The sequence below is a fragment of the Myotis davidii genome, unplaced genomic scaffold, assembly GCF_000327345.1.
Source record: "Myotis davidii unplaced genomic scaffold, ASM32734v1 scaffold79, whole genome shotgun sequence".
Lineage (NCBI taxonomy): Eukaryota > Metazoa > Chordata > Mammalia > Chiroptera > Vespertilionidae > Myotis > Myotis davidii.
The window spans coordinates 6,081,725-6,088,943 of NW_006294339.1; the positions used below are offsets into that span (position 1 = coordinate 6,081,725).

General features: G+C 39.1%; 1 protein-coding gene across 2 annotated transcripts in view; it reads right to left on the reverse strand.

Moving 5' to 3' along the window:
• The window catches only part of DAB1 (Dab, reelin signal transducer, homolog 1 (Drosophila)), a 1,114,753-nt gene that overhangs the window by 1,105,149 nt on the left and 2,385 nt on the right, over window positions 1-7,219 (reverse strand). The gene's annotated exons all lie outside the window — the stretch shown is intronic.

The window sequence follows — 7,219 nt, forward strand, 5'->3', positions numbered from 1 at the left end:
GCCCCTAACCACTCTGCCTGATTGACGCCTAACTGCTCCCTTGCAGGCCTGATCATCCCCAACTGCCCTCCCCTGCCGGCCCGATCACCTCCAACTGCCCTCCCATGCCGGCCCGATCGCCCCCAACTGCCCTCCCCTGCTGGCCTGATCGCCCCCAACTGCCCTCCCCTGCCGGCTCGATCACCCTCAACTGCCCTCCCCTTCCGGCCATTTTGTGGCAGCCATCTTTGTGAAAACATGGGGCGGCCATCTTGTGACAACATGGGGGGGGCCATCTTGTGATCACATGTGGGTGGCCATCTTGTGCAAGGGCATGACAGTCAATTTGCATATTATCTCTTTATTATATAGGATATATATAAATTATTCATACAACTCAATGTTGAAGGAAATACATTTAGATATCGCACATATAGTTAGTGTTGCAACCATTTGTTCTGATACTACATTTTTTAAGGCCTTGCCCTAGATGTGATGTCCTAGAGATAAATCAGAAACATTATTGCTGTTTAGTTTGGATGCAGACAAATAAAGGGATCATTATAATATTAGATCAAACTTCTAGAGGAAGGAAAATCATATGCAAAAGGGAAAAGATTATTACCTATAATATAAAAGGAAATTTTACAGATTTATTCAAAAGACAAATCATCAAAAAGAGAAATGGGCGATGATGTTGAATCAACCGTCCCCTGAGAAACAAATTCTGGTGCCCAGTAAATGTGAAATGATGCTCCTCTTTAGTGGACACCAAGAAAATACGAAGTAAATAGCAATGAGATATCACTCATTACCTATCACGTTAGCAAAAGTGATTTAGAATGATAATACGTGCTGCTGGCAAAGCTATGGGTAAAAGGTTACTTCACGCATGCTGATGGCAATGTGATTACATTCTCATTTGAAAAATATATGGCACCATCCACTAAACTTACAAAAGTACACAAATTTTTTGACTTGGAAATATTAGTTTTGGGAATCTACTCATATAAATTAAAGCATCAACTGATAATGATAAATTATAAGGATGCTTATTTCAGCATTGTTTATAAAAATTAGTAGGATAGGAGTAAATGCCCATCAGTAAAGAAATGGTTAAAAATCTATGGCATATTCATAGTGTTGAAATTTATGCAGCTATTGAACAAAGTAACATATCTATACCAACTGACAGAGGCTGGAAGATGATAATTTTTCATAATATTCAAAGTGAGAAATATGCCAATGAATGCATATTTAATATCATTTTTAAAATCAATGAAAAAAATCCCTATATATGTAAATATGTATGTATGTATGAACATATAGGTATAAATGTTATAGAAGCTTAGAGAAAGATAGCTAGGTTGTGAGACTAGTTTGTGCTGCAAGGGAGAGAAAATAAACAAACAGAAAATGTGTTAAAGTAGATGTCTAGGATAAAAAAAATTAAAAAAGCTTTATAATAAGGCAGCAATGTAAAATTATATCAATTTACATATACTATTATATATGTCTAAAGAGATAAATGAAAAAACTGTCACCAAATAATAGATAACTCAAAGAACTGGAATTTCAAGTGACTTTTAATAAGTCCTTATATTTTTCTAAATACTTTTATTAATTTTTAGAGAGAAGAAGGGAGAGGTAGAGACAGAAACATTGATCAGCTGCCTCCTGCATGCCCCCTGCTGGGGATTGAGCCTGCAACCCAGGCATGGGCTCTGACCAGAAATCGAACCAGCAACCTGTTGGTGCACAAAATGATGCCCAACCAACTGAGAGACACCAGCCAGAGCTCCTTATATTTTTCTATACTTTTTCACCTTTTTACGATTAACTTCTATTATTTATATGATTTGAAAATTTAATAATAAGGTGATTTTTTAAAAAATTCTGTCATTTAAAAAACACTGTCAGTGCTGGTCAATGTGGAGTTAACTAAGAAGGCTTCAGGCTGGAGTTGGTACCAGACTCAGCTTTAAGAGACTACTGGATTGGGAGGAGATTTGAAAAGGGAGAGTGTTCCAGGCAGGAAGAACAGCATAAGTAAAAGTGTGCAGGTAGACTACAATAAACATGGGGACTAACCCTGGGTGAGTCCACCTCATCTGGAACAGAAGATAAGAAAGAAACAATGGCTGAAGTCCCATGACCATACTAAAACCAAACAGATAAGTAGAACTGGCCACCAGAATGCATATACAAAAAATGTGATTTTTAGAGTTAACACTAACAAATGAAAACAGTTTGGTTTCTCCACGGTCTACAAATAGACAAATATTTTGAGTTCTTAGGACTCTGCCCATGGTGACACCATGTGTTCCATTCAGATGTAAACTTGGTTTGGTAACATTTTCATTTCAAACCCTCCTTCTTGTCACTTTCCAACTCAGCTGTAAATATTTGCTTGGAGAAAAATGTCACTAAAGATCTAAGCTCAAGTTTCACACAAAAAAATAGTCATTCTGAAACAAGAAGTTGCATTCTGCATGTTAATTGAATAAGAAGTCTCAAGACCTAAAGTTCAGAGCTCATTTCAGGAAAAAGAATTGGTTTTATTTATTAAAAGTCTATGAGTACAAATGAAGTATTTATTGTGTATTCATTCATGGTTATTTCTTCCCCCTTTGAGATAGGAACTTCATGTACTTTGCATGATAAATTGATGGTTATTTAATGTCACTGGGTCTGCTGTCCTCCACAATAGGACTGTTTTATAAGTCATAAGTGAATCACTATTAATGGCATAGTACCCTTGCATTTTCACCAACCAAGAAAGAGCCTAGATGTCACCAAGTAATGCTCACTTCCTGCCTAAACCAACCAGTGCCACACAGCAGCACAAGGTAGTTGATTTCAACCCGAGAAACATTCCCTTCTCTCATTTACAAGGTGCCTCTTGCTCTGTAAGTGGAGGTTAAAATCATAAGGGCCCCAATGTTCCTATTTCTATCACCATCTTAGGAAGCATGGAAGGTAATATTATTATTCTATTTCTAGGAAATTGAAAGAGACAGACAGAACAATCAGGTGACCCTTTATACACCTGAGAGTGGAATAGGAGACAAACTCTGGTCTCTAAAATGCAAAGCCTATTTCCTTTTAAACAATAATCTTTCTGAGCACTGGGTTAACAATCAAAAATAAACCAAGAAAAATTTCATCATTTCATGCTTTGCTGGATCTTAAGAGCAGCAACAAGGATCAGTGAAAAAAAGAGTCTGAAGAACGAAAATGAGAACAGATGTTGATACCAGACACATGGGTTCCCACCTCAGTCCTGAATTTACTGGCCACGTGACTCTGAGCACTGCTTTAACCTCATTAAGCCTCAGTTTCCTTCTATGGAAATATGAAGTTTATTCAAGAATTAATGGGATAATATATGAAAAGTGTGCATAAGCACAAGATAAGTACTTCAAAAAGATAATTGCTATGAAGGCATCAGCAGGGACAATGACAATGACAATGATGGTGATGATAATGACGATGATGATGATGATGATGATGACGACGACAACAACAACAACAATTCTACTGCTAAGTTACTCCAGGTTCTTAAACTGGTCCAGAATCTTATAGACTTGAATAGCAAAGAACACAGAGTACCTGTGTTCAAATATCATCTTTACTGCTTATCTGCACCTCATATTCCTTATCTGGAGAATACAAAGATTAAGTAAGTCAATATATCCAAAGAATTTAGAGAAGCACTTTATCCATAGTAAAACTTTTCCCTCTCTCTTTTTTAATGTTTTTATTGATTTCAGAGAGAGGAAGGGAGAGAGAGAGAGAGAGACATCAATGACAGAGACACATCGATCTACTGCCTCCTGCACATCCCCTACTGGGGATTGAGCCTATAACCTGGGCATGTGCTCTGACCAGGAATTGAACTGTGACCTCCTGGTGCATGGGACAACATCCAATCAACTGACCCACACTGGCCAAGTGACTTTTCCCTCGTAAATAAAGCATTTTGGCAAAAGCATCTGCAAGGTCAAGTTCTATTATGTTAACCGGTCAGGATTTCCAATCCAGAAGAAAAGAGTACAGTCTCTAAGTAAGAAAGAGTTTAGTTCAGATCCAAGTGCTGAAATGCACTAGCAAGTAAGCTAGAACAAGTTCATATCTCTGCTCTGTGGTTTCTTTCTCTACTCACAAAATCTCAGCAAATATTCCATTGATATTTATTATGCCAGGCACTGTTCTAGGTCAGGATCTTAATACTATTCCTAGGTTTGTTAGGAGAACTAAGTGAGAGAATACAGGTTGTATGCCCAATCTAGTGCCTGACGTATATCAAGCCTCAATAACAGGAGCTGTGTGCCAACCAGACAGCAGATGCGATAGCCAAGCTCTGGAGGCCTCCAGCACCCACTGCCGCACTGACAAAATAGTCCAACACTGAAGTCTCAAACCATCCCATTCGGTTTTGTTATGTCCACAGTTGCTCACTAGTCTCAAGAAAATAACTCTGTCCATGGTTCTGATTCAAAGAAGACTTCAGGTATGCAGATGAGCAGAATTGGGAAGGAGCCCTATCAGCCAGACTTTTGTCCCAGTAAGTCAGTGTTCTAAAGTGAAAGCAGAAGGCTCCCTAGCCCATTCTGAGATCAACTCTCACATATATGAATAGGGAGTGAGCACTGGGCCCAAAGGCCTGGATTCAACACCTTCCACTTCTTCCCAGCTCTAGGGGCTTGGCTTAGATGTAAAATTATGTCAATTTACATATGCTACTACATATGTCTAAAGAGATAAATGAAAGGATAGTCAGCAAATAATAGATAACACAAAGACAGTGTTTTTTTTTAAAAAAATGACAGTGTTTTTTAAAAGTCACATTAGCTTCTCACATGTGCTTCCATTTCTCATCTGGAAAGGATAATGACACCTCATTGGAAGGACAACTAGGGAGCTCTGAGCAAGTATTAGACATATAAAGTTGAGTAAGATGCCTTTCCTCTAGGTACCCACATACCACTTATGGAGTAGAGCAGAAAGAGCAGAAGCAATCAAATAAAGCAGATCTGGGTTTGAATCCAGACCCCCCTACTACCTTCCCTTTTTGACCTGACCATTAGAGATAACCTCTTGGAGCCTAACTTTATTTATCTGTAAAACAAGGATTATAGCACCAATCACACCAGGCTATTGTGAAGATTAGTGAAGTCATTTAATTAATGTAATTTTAAAATGAACCAAATTAGTATTTCATATTTGCTGGGCACATATTACATGTACAACACTGCTTTAGGCATTATTGGGATAAACATAGACATACATTGCATGACCCCTGAATAAGATCTAGTTAGGAAAATAAGACATAAAACAAAAGGTCAAGAAGAAATACAAGTATTTAATAACATGTGCATTAAAAAATAAAGGATATTTAGGTGGGATGGGAAAAGGATTGTCACTTTTTACATATTCCTGTACCATTTGAAGGTTTTTAAAGCTTGTATTATTTTTCAATTAAAAGAAATAAAAATAAGAGTAAGAGAAAATAATAAGTGAACAAGATGTCATGAATGTTAATCACCCTTTAGAAGCTCTTAAAATGAATGTATTCAATAAATGTCAATCATGTACCTTGTGCCAAGCACTCTTATATCCTGAGATTGAAGAGGTGCATAAGTTATCCCCACTTGGAAGGAACTTACTATCTACTAGGAGAGGAACTGATGAAGAATTATAACAGAGTTCTTCAAGAGAGGATGTCCAGAGGGTTAAGGAAACACAAGCTCACTGAGGGAAAGGGAACTCTGAGTGGATGCTGCTTTTGAGATGGATCCTGAAGGATGAGTAGTTTGTCAGGTAAAGGAGTAGAAATGTTACACCTGCCAAGGTATGAAAGGCATGGCTGTGGTGTGCAGGTGATGTAAGTGTAGTGTGTATATGTGCGTGTATGAGTGTGTGTGAGGGTATGTGTGTATGTCTGTGAGGATATGTGTAATGTTTTAGATATGCAGTTGGGGAGAATTAGGAAGCAGCCCTACCAGCCCTACCAGCCAGACTTTTTCTCCTATTAAGGGTGTGTCTGTGATGGTGTGTGAAGCTGTATGTAAGAGAGGGTGTGAGTTTGTCTATATGTGTGTAAGTGTGTGTGTGAGGGTGTGTGATGCTGTGTGTGTGAGAGGGTGTGAGTTTGTGTGTGTGTGTGTGGGAGAGAGAGAGAGAGAGAATGAGTGAGAGTATATGATGCTGTGTGTGTGTCTGTGAGTGTGAAGTCCATTAGGAGGGAGGTAGAAAGCCAGGCTATGAAAGGCCTTGAGGCCTATAGTCAGAGATTTGAATGCTATGCTTTAGGCAGAGGGAAACATTTACATTTTCTGATCTAGGGAGTAACATGATGAAAGCGATGTTTTAGAAAGGTGATGCCAAGCCCACACTGGAGGCCAGGAGATGAGTCAGGAGGCTCTGAGGATGGTACAAAAGGGACAAGGAGGCCAGAGAGGAGAAAATGAGTTGGAATCCTCTCCCCATCACTCAGTTCTGGGTGGCAGGAAAGAAAAAAAATGGCAGGAGAAGTGTTTACTATACCATCCTTCGTGTTTCTTTTTTCCTTCAAGGATAAATAAACTAAAAATACACTTTTTTAAAAGTCACCCATTCTATGGAAGACAAAGCTAAAAAACAAAATCTCCCCTCCAAAGTTGTTCCAATACCCAGGCTATCCAATGGAGTGCCCCAGCTTGGCCCAACTAGGAGTATGCTCTGGGGCTAAGCAAAACACATCTCCTAAGCAGACAGATCCCTTCTGAGTTCCAACCCCAATGACTAGAGTCCCCATTCAAGGAAGAAACGGGAGACCGAGTTAATGGCTTTGTGAGGTGCAATGTTCATTTCATAAGTAATTACCTCATTACATGAAAGCTGAGTTAAAAGCAAGTCTATCTGAAATGAGTCTTTGGCAGTTTGGGGTTTTCCTTTACATTTTCTTCAAGACATATGATAGGTTAGACCTTGCTTCATGTGGGTCTTCTCTTTCCTTCTCTGTACTAGAATTTCTCATCTCTGTTTTCCCTCCACTGCCTGTGTCTCCTCCTCCTTCTCCTCCTTCTCCTCCTTCTCTTCCTTCTCTTCCTCCTTTTCCTTCCCTTCTTCCTCCTCCCCCTCTTCTCTCATTCTCTGTCTCTCTGACCTCCTTCCCAGTCTGGCTGTATTTGAAGTCTTAAGCTGTCTCTGTGTTTCTATATTCTCTTACCGCTGCCCCTCCACACCTCTTCCTCTT